The 15,967-nt window shown below is 45.9% G+C and overlaps 1 long non-coding RNA gene across 1 annotated transcript; it reads left to right on the top strand.

Annotated features, from left to right (window-relative positions):
* Positions 1-11,718: 11,718 nt before the first annotated feature.
* Positions 11,719-15,678, top strand: LOC146045372 (uncharacterized). The gene is made up of 3 exons (XR_014465424.1): positions 11,719-12,785; positions 14,389-14,501; positions 14,669-15,678. It is a non-coding gene; the product is annotated as an uncharacterized LOC146045372 (long non-coding RNA).
* The last annotated feature ends 289 nt before the right edge of the window (positions 15,679-15,967 follow it).

Genomic DNA, 15,967 nt, shown 5'->3' with positions numbered 1-15,967 from the left:
ACATGGCGTAAATGTACGTCATGGCATTTAACTGTCACCGCGTCTATAGACGCGGTGACAGTTTCAACATGTCTGCTGTCCCTGACAGCAGACATGTCCGTGCATGCCCAGGGGGGGCTGCGATGCCGCCCCCCCGTCGGCGATCGCTGTGATTGGCTGTTCAGTGTGAACAGCCAATTACAGCGTTTTCTGTGTCACCGGCGAATAACGTTCGCCGGTGACACGCGATCGGAGGTGATTGGTGCTGTAAAGTACAGCACCAATCACCGCGGGGTGTAAGGGTGACACTGGTGTCACCCCACCTCACCCCGCCCGCCCCCAAAGGCCGTGATTGGTCCGTCGGACCGACGGACCAATCACAGCCATGGAGGGGGGTTTAAACTAACGGTGACTGCACTGCAGACGCCATTCCGGTCTGGAATTGCGTGCAGTGCGGTCACCGTGCCAATCTGCCGCGATATACTGACCAGAACCTTGCAAAATACTTACCTGATCCTTGCAAATATCTTGGCTGCTTCATCTGTGCTTGTAGTGTGCTGGATGCTTCCTGGATCCTGTTACTTGTGACTTCCTGTGAACTTGTGCTGCTGCAGTGTAATAGCGTTAGTTAGATAGAGAGAGATAGACAGAGATAGTGTCAGAGTGTGCTGTATTTTGTGCTGCTGCAGTGTGATATAGTTATAGAGAGAGAGATAGAGAGAGATAGAGAGAGATAGAGAGAGATAGAGAGAGAGAGATAGAGAGAGAGAGATAGAGAGGCCTAGTGACAGAGAGTGCTATATTTTGTGCTGCTGCAGTGTGATAGTTATAGATAGAGAGATAGAGATAGAGAGAGATAGAGAGAGAGAGATAGAGATAGTGACAGATTGTGCTATATATTTTTTATATAACTGACTGCTGCCCCCCCTTTTGTGCTGATCAGTATAAATTAACTGATCAGCAACTTTTTGGGGGCGCAGGGTATTTTTATATATATATATATACCTGTCACTGCTGCTGCTGCAGTGTCATAGAGTGTTAGATAGTGAGAGATAGAGAGATAGAGAGAGATAGTGACAGAGAGTGATAGAGAGTGCTAAATTTTGTGTCTGCTGCCCCCGCCTTTTGTGCTGATCACTATATCTGAGGTGATCAGCAACTTTTTAGGGGTGCAGAGGTTTTTTTTTTTTTTTATATATGCCTGCCAGTTGCACTGTCAGTTGCACCTGCTGCCCCTCACTGGTAATCAGTGTCGCATCACTGATCACCTTTTTTTTTTTTTGTGTGTGCTGTGGGGTCTTTTTTTAATTTTTTTTTTTACACACACTGTGATTTTGTGGGTGTCCTGTGGCCGCTGTGCGCGGATCAGTGACGTACATCACTGATCATCTTTTTCGGCACAGGGTTGATCTATTTTTTTTTTTTTTTGATCAAATTCCTGTTGCCTTTCAGCGCTGTTCAGTGACGGACGTTACTGACCAACATCTGTGCTCAATTTTTGGCGCAGGACCTTTTTTTTTTTTTTTTTAACCCCTTCAATTTTTTTTTTTTAACCCCTTCAATTTTTTTTTTTAACCCCTTCAATTTTTTTTTTTTTTAACCCCTCCATTTTTTTTTTTTTGTATAAAGTATTTTTTTTTTCTGCACACTACATACACACTACACACTACATACCCCCCGGGTTGAAATAAAGTTTGTACCCCCCCTACACTATACACGTGTTGAAACATTTCACTACCAGTAACACAAAAATAAAAATGGCATCCCAAATGTCATCCCAAATGTCATCCCAGTCATCCAGAAGAATGTATTCAGCGGAGGAGGCATATGCCCTGCTTGCTTCTGACTCTGACACAGCCAGTGATGCAAGCGGGGAATTTGAAGGATTCGCCTTAAGCTCCTCTTCCTCCTCTGGTGATGAGGGACCCCCTCAAAGACGCCCCCGTAGAGCAGCTGAGACCCCCCCCCCAATAATTGATCTCGTATGGACCCCACCACCAGACAATTTTGAGCCCCAGGTTCCTGAGTTTTTGGCCATGCCAGGAATCCAATTTGATTCCACAGGTCTCAGAGAAATTGACTTTTTCAAATTATTTTTCTCTGATGATTTTATAAATTTAATGGTGGACCAAACTAATTTATATGCCCAGCAGTTTATTGCTCAAAACCCCACGTCATCATTTGCTAGGTGGACCCCTGTAGATGCAGTAGAGATGATGACGTTTTGGGGTCTGGTGTTTCATATGGGCATAGTAAAAAAGCCAGAAATTAGGCAATATTGGAGTACAGATGTTCTGTACAGCACCCCATTTTACCGTATGGCCATGCCCCGGGCTCGATTTGAGACGATCCTTAAATTTTTGCATTACAACGATAATGCACAGTGCCCACCCAGAGATGATCCCACCTTTGACCGGCTATTCAAAGTCAGGCCGGTCATTGATCATTTCAGTGCCAAATTTGAAGACATGTACATCCCAGATAAATTCATTTGCATAGACGAGTCCCTTATACATTTTAAAGGAAGGGTTAAATTCCGCCAGTACCTTCCCAGTAAGAGGGCAAGGTATGGCATAAAAATGTATAAGTTGTGTGAAAGCACCTCAGGGTACACCCACAGGTTTAGGGTATATGAAGGGAAGGATTCAAGAATTGAACCGCCAGAATGCCCCCCCTCCCTCGTAGGTGTTAGTGGAAAAATTGTCTGGGATTTAGTGCACCCCTTCCTGGATAAAGGTTATCACCTCTATGTGGATAACTTTTACACCAGCATCCCCCTGTTTAAGGCCCTTGGTTCAAGAGGTACAGCAGCTTGCGGTACTGTGCGCAAGAACCAAAGAGGCCTCCCAAAAACGCACATTGCCCAAGTAATGAGAAGGGGTGAAAGCAGGGGAATATGCACCGAAAATATGTTGTTGGTCAAATATAAGGACAAGAGGGATGTCCTTATACTGACAACAATTCACGGAGACAGTACCACCTCCGTCCCTGTACGAGGTACCAGTACCCACACCTCCAAACCTAATTGTATCCTGGATTACAATAGGTACATGGGCGGAGTGGATCTTTCAGATCAGGTACTGAAGCCGTACAGTGCCCTGCGGAAAACAAAAATCTGGTACAAGAAGCTGGCCGTGTATATCATCCAGATGGCACTGTATAACGCTTACGTGCTATTCCGTTCTACCGGCCAGAGGGGGACATTTATGCACTTTCAAGAGGAAGTCATAAAGGGCCTAATATTTGGGAACCAGCAGGCTGAGGGCCCCAGTACTTCTAGTACTGGCCCCCGTATTGTACCAGGGCAGCATTTTCCTGATGAAATCCCCTCCACTGGAAAAAAGGGCAGGACACAAAAAAGGTGCAAAGTTTGCTATAAAAAGGGAATAAGAAAGCAAACTATTTTCCAGTGTGACACTTGCCCCGACAAACCCGGCCTATGTATAAAGGAGTGTTTTAAAATATACCACACATCTATGGATTATTAGGTTCATAATTTCACCGTGCTTCGGGGGTCTTGCTAATGCCACATACCACCCACCATTCATTCCACCATAATCTGAGCCGCAAAATCCAAAAATCACTCCTTCCCTTCTGAGTCCTGCCATGCACCCAACTGGTATTTTTTGGTCACATGTGAGGCATTGCCGTACTCGGGAGAAATTGGGGCACAGATTTTGGGGTGCTTTTTCTCCTTCATACCTTCTAAAAATGAAAAATTTTGAGCCAGAACTGCATTTTTGTGTAAAAAAATGTAATTTTTCATTTTCACTGCCCACTTGTATCAAAATTGGTGAAACCCCTGGGGGTTTGAAATGTACACTATACCCCTAGATGAATTCCCTGAGGGGTGTAGTTTGCAAAATGGGGTCACTTGTGGGGGGGGTTCCACTGTATTGGTGCTTGGGGGGTCTTGCTAATGCGACATAGCACCCACCAAAATTCCACCAGAATCTGAGCCGCAAAATCCAAAAATCACTCCTTCCGTTCTGAGTCCTGCCATGCACCCAACTGGTATTTTTTGGTCACATGTGAGGCATTGCCGTACTCGGGAGAAATTGGGGCACATATTTTGGGGTGCTTTTTCTCCTTCATACCTTCTGAAAATGAAAAATTTTGAGCCAGAACTGCATTTTTGTGTAAAAAAATGTAATTTTTCATTTTCACTGCCCACTTGTATCAAAATTGGTGAAACCCCTGGGGGTTTGAAATGTACACTATACCCCTAGATGAATTCCCTGAGGGGTGTAGTTTGCAAAATGGGGTCACTTGTGGGGGGGTTCCACTGTATTGGTGCTTTGGGGGTCTTGCTAATGCGACATAGCACCCACCATCATTCCACCAGAATTTGTGCTGCAAAATCCAAATATCACTCCTTCCCTTCTGAGTCCTGCAACTTTTTGGTCACACATGAGGCATTGCCGTACTCGGGAGAAATTGGGGCACAGATTTTGGGGTGCTTTGTCTCCTTCATTCCTTCTGAAATTGAAAAATTTTGAGCCAGAACTGCATTTTTGTGTAAAAAAATGTAATTTTTCATTTTCACTGCCCACTTGTATCAAAATTGGTGAAACCCCTGGGGGTTTGAAATGTACACTATACCCCTAGATGAATTCCCTGAGGGGTGTACTTTGCAAAATGGGGTGACTTGTGGGGGGGTTCTACTGTATTGGTGCAACATAGCACCCACCATTCATTCCACCAGAATCTGTGCTGCAAAATCCAAAAATCACTCCTTCCCTTCTGAGTCCTGCCATGCACCCAACTGGTATTTTTTGGTCACATGTGAGGCATTGCCGTACTCGGGAGAAATTGGGGCACAGATTTTGGGGTGCTTTTTCTCCTTCATACCTTCTGAAAATGAAAAATTTTGAGCCAGAACTGCATTTTTGTGTAAAAAAATGTAATTTTTCATTTTCACTGCCCACTTGTATCAAAATTGGTGAAACCCCTGGGGGTTTGAAATGTACACTATACCCCTAGATGAATTCCCTGAGGGGTGTAGTTTGCAAAATGGGGTCACTTGTGGGGGGGTTCCACTGTATTGGTGCTTTGGGGGTCTTGCTAATGCGACATAGCACCCACCAAAATTCCACCAGAATCTGAGCTGCAAAATCCAAAAATCACTCCTTCCCTTCTGAGTCCTGCCATGCACCCAACTGGTATTTTTTGGTCACATGAGAGGCATTGCCGTACTCGGGAGAAATTGGGGCACAGATTTTGGGGTGCTTTTTCACCTTCATACCTTCTGAAAATGAAAAATTTTGAGCCAGAACTGCATTTTTGTGTAAAAAATGTAATTTTTCATTTTCACTGCCCACTTGTATCAAAATTGGTGAAACCCCTGGGGGTTTGAAATGTACACTATACCCCTAGATGAATTCCCTGAGGGGTGTAGTTTGCAAAATGGGGTCACTTGTGGGGGGGTTCCACTGTATTGGTGCTTGGGGGGTCTTGATAATGCGACATAGCACCCACCAAAATTCCACCAGAATCTGAGCCGCAAAATCCAAAAATCACTCCTTCCGTTCTGAGTCCTGCCATGCACCCAACTGGTATTTTTTGGTCACATGTGAGGCATTGCCGTACTCGGGAGAAATTGGGGCACAGATTTTGGGGTGCTTTTTCTCCTTCATACCTTCTGAAAATGAAAAATTTTGAGCCAGAACTGCATTTTTGTGTAAAAAAATGTAATTTTTCATTTTCACTGCCCACTTGTATCAAAATTGGTGAAACCCCTGGGGGTTTGAAATGTACACTATACCCCTAGATGAATTCCCTGAGGGGTGTAGTTTGCAAAATGGGGTCACTTGTGGGGGGGGTTCCACTGTATTGGTGCTTGGGGGGTCTTGCTAATGCGACATAGCACCCACCAAAATTCCACCAGAATCTGAGCCGCAAAATCCAAAAATCACTCCTTCCGTTCTGAGTCCTGCCATGCACCCAACTGGTATTTTTTGGTCACATGTGAGGCATTGCCGTACTCGGGAGAAATTGGGGCACATATTTTGGGGTGCTTTTTCTCCTTCATACCTTCTGAAAATGAAAAATTTTGAGCCAGAACTGCATTTTTGTGTAAAAAAATGTAATTTTTCATTTTCACTGCCCACTTGTATCAAAATTGGTGAAACCCCTGGGTGTTTTGAAATGTACACTATACCCCTAGATGAATTCCCTGAGGGGTGTACTTTGCAAAATGGGGTGACTTGTGGGGGGGTTCCACTGTATTGGTGCAACATAGCACCCACCATTCATTCCACCAGAATCTGTGCTGCAAAATCCAAAAATCACTCCTTCCCTTCTGAGTCCTGCCATGCAACCAACTGGTATTTTTTGGTCACATGTGAGGCATTGCCGTACTCGGGAGAAATTGGGGCACAGATTTTGGGGTGCTTTTTCTCCTTCATACCTTCTGAAAATGAAAAATTTTGAGCCAGAACTGCATTTTTGTGTAAAAAAATGTAATTTTTCATTTTCACTGCCCACTTGTATCAAAATTTGTGAAACCCCTGGGGGTTTGAAATGTACACTATACCCCTAGATGAATTCCCTGAGGGGTGTAGTTTGCAAAATGGGGTCACTTGTGGGGGGGTTCCACTGTATTGGTGCTTGGGGGGTCTTGCTAATGCGACATAGCACCCACCAAAATTCCACCAGAATCTGAGCCGCAAAATCCAAAAATCACTCCTTCCGTTCTGAGTCCTGCCATGCACCCAACTGGTATTTTTTGGTCACATGTGAGGCATTGCCGTACTCGGGAGAAATTGGGGCACATATTTTGGGGTGCTTTTTCTCCTTCATACCTTCTGAAAATGAAAAATTTTGAGCCAGAACTGCATTTTTGTGTAAAAAAATGTAATTTTTCATTTTCACTGCCCACTTGTATCAAAATTGGTGAAACCCCTGGGGGTTTGAAATGTACACTATACCCCTAGATGAATTCCCTGAGGGGTGTAGTTTGCAAAATGGGGTCACTTGTGGGGGGGTTCCACTGTATTGGTGCTTTGGGGGTCTTGCTAATGCGACATAGCACCCACCAAAATTCCACCAGAATCTGAGCTGCAAAATCCAAAAATCACTCCTTCCCTTCTGAGTCCTGCCATGCACCCAAATGGTATTTTTTGGTCACATGTGAGGCATTGCCGTACTCGGGAGAAATTGGGGCACAGATTTTGGGGTGCTTTGTCTCCTTCATACCTTCTGAAAATGACAAATTTGGAGCCAGAACTGCATTTTTGTGTAAAAAAAATTATTTTACATTTTCACTGCCCAGTTGTACCACAATTGGTGAAACCCCTGGGGGTTTGAAATGTACACTATACCCCTAGATGAATTCCCTGAGGGGTGTAGTTTGCAAAATGGGGTCACTTGTGGGGGGGTTCCTAACTTTTAGCATCTTATGGTGCCTAGAAACCTACATGGTGCCTAAAAAATAATCTTATAAAAAGGAGGCTCCAAAATCAAGTAGGTGCTCCTTCTATTATGAAGCCTGTGGTTTGGTCACCGTGCACACTAGGGCCACATATAGGATATTTATGAAAACAAAAGAATTGGGGGAATCAATTTTCAGTCACATTTCTCTAGTAAAATGTACTGTGTTCCTTAGAAAAATGTATTAAAATTGCAAATCTGCAAAAAAAAAGAAATTTTGAAATTTCACCTACACTTTGTTTTAATTCCTGTGAAACACCTAAAGGGTTAACAAACTTCCAAAATGCTGTTTTGAATACTGTGAGGGGTGCAGTTTTTGAAATGGCATCATTTATGGGGGTGTCTCACATACAAGTCCCTCAAAGTCACATCAGAACTGAACTGGTCCCTAAAAAAATCAGTGTTTGAAATTTTCTTGAAAATTTGAGAATTTGCTATTCATATTGTAAGCCTCCTAGTGTCCCAAAAAATTAAAAGGAAGTTGAAATAATGATGTCAACATAAAGTAGACATATGGTCTATGTTAGTTATTAACTATTTTGAGTGGTATGATTATTTGTCTCACAAGCAGAAAATTTAACATTTTGCAAATTGCTAAATTTTCCATTTTTTTACGACATTTTGGTATTTTTCACAAAAAAACACAGACTGCATCGACCCAAATTTACCACTAACTTGAAGTACAATGTGTCACGAAAAAACAATCTCAAAAACACTGGGATAAGTAAAAGCAAAAAAAAGTTATCCCCACTTAAGTGAGACATGTCAGATTTGAAAAAAAGGGCTCTGTCAGGAACGCAAAAACTGGCTCTGTCAGGAAGGGGTTAAACGGTCTCAGGCTGCCATCTTTTTTCTTGACGAAGAAGAAGCCCGCTCCTGCCGGAGAGGTGGACGGCCGGATAAATCCCTTCTCCAAATTCTCCTGGATGTATGCCGACATGGCCTCTGTCTCAGGCAATGATAAAGGGTACGTTCTTCCCCGTGGTGGTGTCTTTCCTGGAATGAGATCAATGGGACAATCCCATGGCCGGTGGGGCGGCAATGTATCGGCACCTCCTTTACTAAAGACATCTGAAAAAGATGAGTATGGTGCGGGTATGGTGGAGGCAGGAAGCTGGGGAGAAAATGCTTGAGGTTTGCTCAGAAGAATAGGAATAACATGAGATAAGCAAGAAGAAAAGCAGTCCTTACTCCAGGCCTTAATCTCCATAGTTAGCCAGTCGACATGGGGGTTATGCTTGGTAAGCCACGGCATCCCTAGGACTACAGGGTGAGAGGACTGAGGGAGGATCAAAAACTCTAACTTCTCTTGGTGCAGGGCTCCAACTTGAAGATGGATCGGTACCGTCTGTGAGGTGACATGGCCACTGGAGATGTGGCTGCCATCGACGGCTGTCAGGACCAGAGGTTGTTCCAGTGGTTGGAGAGGTATGGAGAGTTGTGCGGCCATGTCGGCCGAGATGAAGTTACCAGCCGCACCTGAGTCCAGTAGAGCTTGCATGGTTGTTTGTCCTCGAGGAGTACTCAGGGTGACTGAGATGGTAGAGTCTATGGTGGAGGGAGCAGGTGATAACACTCCTAATCTAGCCTCCCTCGTGGAGATTAGGAGCGGTCGTTTCCCGGACGAAGAGGACAAGAGATCAGAAGATGAAGCGCAGTACATACAGAGATTATCTCTGCGACGTCGGTTCTTTTCTTCGGGAGAGAGACGGGACCGATTTATTTGCATTGGTTCTTCTGTGGCAGAAGGAGTAGATGATCCAATCTTTACAGGAGAAGTAACCACAGAAGAAGAACAAGGTCGAAAACGTTCAGAACGAGTCCTTTCCAGTTGTCGCTCGTGAAGCCGCAGATCAACTTTATTGCACAAGGAGATTAGCGCTGTCAGAGTGGAAGGGGTGTCACGGGTAGCTAGTTCGTCCTTGAGACGGCTGGAAAGACCATTCCAGAACGCGGCGACGAGAGCCTCTTCATTCCACTCCAACTCCGATGCTAGTGTCTGGAACTGCACCACATATTGGCCCACCGATCTGCTACCTTGTCGAATTCTCAGAATCTCTGCAGCGGCTGATGACACTCGACCTGGTTCGTCAAAGATTCGTCGGAAGGAGGCAATGAAATCATCGTAGTTGTTTAGTAGAGGATCTGCTCTCTCCCACAGAGGCGAAACCCACTCTAGGGCAGATCCCGAGAGGAGGGAGACAATGTAGGCTACACGCGCCTTGTCAGTTGGAAAGTTGGAGGCTTGGAGAGTGAAGTGCACATCGCACTGATTCAAAAACCCGTGACATCCTTTAAGAGACCCATCGTACTTGCTGGGGGTCGGCAAATGTAACTGAGGGGGAATAATGGACCCGACTGGTGGCGTGGCGGAAACTCCTCCCGAGGATACTGAAGATGTTGCTGTAGCCGCTGGAGGGGCGGTTTGTGAGGAAGTCAGTGATTGTAAAAATTGCGCCACTTGCCGCTGTGAAGACTCCACTTTTTCCAGGCGGCCCATAATGCCTTGCAATACGTTTGCCAGAGATCCCTGATTTTCACCCGACTCCATCGGGTCAGTGCAAACTGTCACGGCCGAAGATTCTGATGAGGTCGTGTGGTGCTCAGGGACTGAGGAGGAGGCAGTAGTAGGGTTAAAACGAGCAGGTTTAATAAAGGATGTCATACAGGACTCAAATACTTCTTTGAGAACAACTGTAAGAGGAATCAAAGTAAATGGCAAACGATAAATGTCCAGAAGACAATGGGGATAAATGTCCAGAAGACAATGGGGATAAATGTCCAGAAGACAATGAGGATGAATGTCCAGAAGACAATGATGATGAATTTCCAGAAGACAACGATGAGGATTTATCCAGGTAACAATGATGAAGAAAATCCTGATGAAGAGATGAAAAGATGGTGGCAAATAGAGGATCCGGAACTGGAAGAAGATGGGAGGTGACTGCGGCTGGAGGTAGCTGAAGAGGAGGTCTTTGGGAAATCCAGGAGGAAGCACCCAAGGGTACCAGAGAGAAGCTGGCGACCAGCGTGACTGGAAAGGAGCACTGGATCTGAAGCCAAAGCGAGCTGACGGACACAGCTGGGATAACAAGGACACAATGAGTCAGGAGCCTTCCAGGAAATGCACGGCACAGAAGACTCTTTGCACTGACACTGAGTTACCTGGGCAGATCCTCTATATGCATAGAAGGCGGCTGCCATTGGCTATCACAGTGAAACAGGTGTGCAGCTCTGACCTGGCCCAATCCCCTGTTTGCCCTTAAGCAAGATGGCGGCGCTGGTCTCACGGCACCCATAGCCTAGAGCGAGACCACGCCGCAGACTTCCATGCTGCCCTCCAACACTGCCGGACCTCTGCCTGCCGCCTCACCTGACATGGAGGCCGACACACGCCAGCCGACTGCGGACACGGACGGGTGAGTACAGGACCCGCCGTGTACCGCCGCGGCGGCGCGTGACACATGTACTTCACAGTTCAAACATACAAATCGACAAGATACTGCAGGTATAAATAGTAACCATCATAAGAAACAACTGAGACCAAGGGTGACATTTATTAGAGGTCGATGTTGTGTTTTTTGCATTTTTTCTTCGCAAAAACGTCCGTTATCGCATTTTTTTTCCAAATCGACTACTTAATGGGTGGCGATTTGCGGTAGAAATCACACTTTTTGCCGCTAATTTGCACTTTCTGAAGTGGCGATTTCCAACATCGCATCCAGATGTTTTCCCATTGAAAAAGATAGAAATCGCTAATTTAATGTCTGCCGCATTTGGAAATCGGCAGCAAAATGCGTTTTTTTCCACAAAAAAAATAGACCAAGTAGAGGGTGGCGATTTGCTCAAAATCGCCAGCGTTTGAGCATAGAAAAGGTTAAATCTGTCACAGGTGACACACATAGCAATTACTAAGTCCCCTACATATACCCCCACATGATTATGGACACCTGTGAGGCTGTTTGAGATGGAGATTTTGCAGAGTGGACTGGAGGTGCTAGTGTGTGAGCTGGGGCGTTTGGAGGAGCTACGCAGGAGGGATGATGCTGCCCACCAGATCCAGGTACCCCGACCACTCCGTGCTTCTCATCGGTACCATGCTAGGGTGTACCTGGACTCCCTCTCTGATCAACAGGTGGTGGACATGTTTAGGTTGAACCGACAGAACCTGTTGAACTTATATGAGCAGGTGAGAGATGATTTGGACCCTTGTGGGGTCTGGGCTGCAGAAATTAATGGGTGCCCTCCACTTTTTTGCCACAGGCTCCACTCAGTCTGTGACCTCATGGGCCTTGGGGGTGTCACAAGCCACTTTCTCTAAACATTTATCTCAGGTGTTAAATGCATTAAAGAAGCTGTGGCGCACATATATCACATTCCCACGTTGTGAGTCCGAGTGGCAGGACCTGAAGGTGGCATTCTATTGGCTCTCAGCATTTCCAAATGTGCTGGGAGCCATAGACTGCACCCACTTTGGGATTCGGGCCCCGCACGTGAGGGAGCATGTCTATGTGAATCGCAGGGGCAGACATTCTCAATGTGCAGGTGGTCTGCGATGCCAACCTCAGAATTCTCAGTGTGGTTGCAGGCTATCCCGGGAACTGCCATGATGCCTATATCCTGCGGCACTCAGCTCTCTGGGACCGTTTCCACAACCACACCATGCCAGAGGGCTGGCTACTTGGTAAGTCACTTAGCACTGTTTACATGATGTATGCTAATTTATGTCTTTCCCTTTAACATCCATGTGTGTAACCTTATATTAAAGAGTCATTTTTGTTGTAATTGTTTATACCAGCCCGAACAATATAGTCTAGGCTGCTACTATTATGTGCAAATTACCCACATGATATGTGACCACACAAATCCCTTTACATGTTAGGTGACTCAGGATATGGGTGTCATTCGTGGCTCATGACACCTCTGCGGAACCCACAAAGCCCTGCACAGCACCGCTACAATGCTGCACATATTGCTACCCGCAATGTAGGTCAGCAGGTACACTACTATACCACCCTGCCAAAGTTGTTTTGGTTGTCCAGGCTTGCTGCATGCTGCATAACATAGCTTTGGGTCAACCAAATTATGTAGATGTGGCCACTGCATCAGTTGTGCAGGAAGCTCAAACTACTGATGTTGTAGTGCGAAGTACGCGGAGGGGGAATGTGGTTCTTCAGCATTTCACAGGTAATTTTGTTGTGTGCAATGAATAGTAAAGGGGAACCTTTAACACACATACATTGTTAACATTACATTTTTCACTGTCCATTTTCATCGCCCAGAAACAGACCAACAATAATGGCCAACACCTGCAAGCTGCCACAACACAGCATACTTTATGCCTGGCAACATGATAACACCTATAACAATGTAATGTAAGTACTGTAGTTTTTTCTTTGCACAAATGATTGAAATTGCTAATTAACATAGGGTTAATGGATGGAGGTGACATGGATCATTGATCTGAGGTGGTTGAAATTTACCAAAACAAGTGTCGGCTACATACAGTATGCAATTCCCAATGCTTATCCCCCTCAAATGTCACTATGGGCCTTATTCTGATCGGTGCGGATATTCCCGCATGCGGACGGACCGCCGATGTTGATCGTCTGCGCATGTGCAGAGGTCACTCTGCGCATGTGCAGGCGATTTCGCCGCACAGATTCTTTATACGCCGCACAGGGGGCGTAGAGGGGCGTGAGGGGCTACTTAGCCTCATTACCCTATGCATACGCCCCGCGTTTCATGGGCGTTCCCATGCAAACGCGGGGCGTATGCATGGTAATGAGGCCGTGACGCGTGGGTACGGGGCGGGCATCTGACATCGCCAGATGTCAGCTGCCCGCCCCCATACATGATTTCACACGGACAAGTGTCCGTGTGGTCTTGTGTGGCGGGACCTGGTGGAGCGTGCGGCCCTGCATTCGATGTTCGGCAACCATCGAATGCAGGGGCTGCTCCCAAGACGGAGGAGGCGTATCCCCGTCCAATTTCATGCGGATCGCCACATATCCGCGTATGGACGGCAGGTGGCGATCCGTATGGAAGGCGGGGATTCGCCTGCACGATCACGGCCGCATATTCTGATCGGGCCGCACCGATCAGAATAAGGCCCTATGTCCTTAAAATTTCATGACAAATAAGCACACACAACCCAAAGTCCCGTGTCTGCTAAAATGTCACTATTTGACAATACATAATAGAACAGTGTGGGTAATCATTAGTAAAGAATGACAACAAGTTTGCTGGCTGCAAATAATTTTTACTTGCTGAAACATTTACGCATAGCCCATACCATAGAAAAATTTAACATTACCATTCACTGCATGAGTGTGGTAAAAAAAACAGCACATGATACATGTAAATGCACACAACATTAATCATTTTTCACTGGAGCCCGGGTATTAGCACCCTTAACACTAGTGGAAACACCACCCCTAGTACGGATACTACGACGTGGGGGAATAGTGGGGGATCCACTCATGGGTGTGGAGGACACACTACTACTTTGCGTAGATGTGGTTTGGTGCTGACCTAACAAACTAGTTGCACTGAGGCTGAGTTGTGTTTGTAGGGACATCAACGCAGTTGTTTGGCCATTAATAACTTGGGTCTGTTCAACCATATTGGCATTTAGTGATCGGAAATTAGTAGTTTGGCCCTGAATGGCTTGCCCAATTTCTGATAAGCGTGTGTCTAATGTGGAGACAAGACGAATTTGTGTCCCTACATTAGCACGCACACTTTGGGAAATTATTCTCATTTGCTGACCGATGTTACGCACATACCCCTTAATGCTTTCTAGTTGGGTGGTCTGCATCTCCATAAAAGCTATTTGTTTCTCTTTGAAAATATGGATGGATTGTGCCAACTCCTCTGCACTAGTGGGAGTGTTGGTGGCTGCAATGATTGGGGGCTGTTGCCTATGTGACTGCGTATAGGGTGCCTCATTGACTGGGTGTGATTGGTGTTGTGCAGGTTCCAACGATGGCACCGTCTCCAAGCTGATTTCACTCATGTCGTCCAGAGTTTGCATGGGATCCGTGGGTTCTTGCATCAGTTGTGAAGGTCCTACAAATGAGATAACAGTGGTAAGCATGTTATGCAGAATGGTGTATGGTGGGTCATGTTACCTTAGTTGGAATGGTGAGGTCTTGCCCATGCATTGTGCATGCATTGGCACAGGCTACTGTGGTGGGGCCAGCCATGTGTGAAATGTGCAATGTGTTTGTGTAACAGTATGATATCTCACCTGCAGACTGGACATTGGGAACAATCGGATGTGGCTGATGTCGCTCAACAGCAGGCTGGGACTCCAGAGATGGCGCTGTTTGAAAGAAGAAGACATTTTCCATTATGAACATTTGCACCTAACTGGCACTTTTGCAAATATGCAGATAAAAACTAAAAAAAAAATTATCTTCTGATATGATTACATAAGGAATTTGATGTGGTTATTTAAGTATTATGACTGTGCACTATATTTGTCCTCCACTTGCTACTAACAGGAAAGACCAGCAGGTTACACATGTAAAAGTGACTGTAAAGTGCTTGTTCAACTACCCAGAGGATTGATGTGGATTAACAATCATCTACACTGCAGCCCTACAGTGATTAGGACAGCACACATTAATTGGTTCTGTGGAACTACATAACCCAGCAAAATGCACAGTCCATTATTTTGCAATGAAACCTAGCAACATGTGTTTTTGCTGGGATATGTAGTTCCACACACACATCTATAGGACACATAAAGCATTTCACCATAATTGCATGCGCACATAACAGCAAAATGTGTAGTTGACATGTGTGGACACTTACCAGTTGGTGGTGGAGTGGGGGGCCTGTCTGTGTCGGCAATGTGGATGCCGGGAAGCACCTGCGGTGGGATGATTCTGCGTAGCAGCCTTTCATAGGCCTTAAAGCTGACTTGCTGCCTAGGTCCACCTCCTGTGCGACAGGCCTCTTTCTTCTCCAGGGCAAGCTTGGCTTTGAGGAGGCGCTTGATGTCATTATATCGTGTTTTTTGACGTTTCGCACACTCCTCTTGTGTGTGCTGACTGCATTTACCGCAGAGGTGATATTGTCCCACATTCCCTTCTTCCTTGCCACACTTGTGCGGTGATGGTGAGGACCAAGCAGGCGGTCATACAGGGGCAAGAGTGCACGCACCAGGGCCATATTCTCCTCATATGAGAACCTGACTTTACTCTCCCACTAGCTGTACGAGCTGCATCATCCTCCTCCTCCACATTTTCAGGGTCACCCTCCTCCGGTCCTGGTTCTTCCCCCAGCACCTCCAAGTCTGCTTCATCTTCCTCCTGCAGAGGCCAGTCCACTTCTGAGAAATCACCCTCCTGCAGCTCCTCCTCTGTGTGCCTGGCACTCTGTTCCTCCAGTGAGGACACATGGCTTGTGCCTGCTTCCTCCTCATCCTCTATAGCCACCTGCTCAGCTTCAAAAGAAAGGGGTTGTGCTCTCAAATAGCGCCACCAGATGTTAACATCCACCAGAAATGTAAATATAACTTTCCTTTCTCCTTCCAGTGAAAGGCTTT

The sequence above is a fragment of the Crinia signifera genome, chromosome 11, assembly GCF_055691185.1.
Source record: "Crinia signifera chromosome 11, ASM5569118v1, whole genome shotgun sequence".
Taxonomy (NCBI): domain Eukaryota; kingdom Metazoa; phylum Chordata; class Amphibia; order Anura; family Myobatrachidae; genus Crinia; species Crinia signifera.
This window is presented reverse-complemented; position numbering and strand designations above follow the sequence as displayed.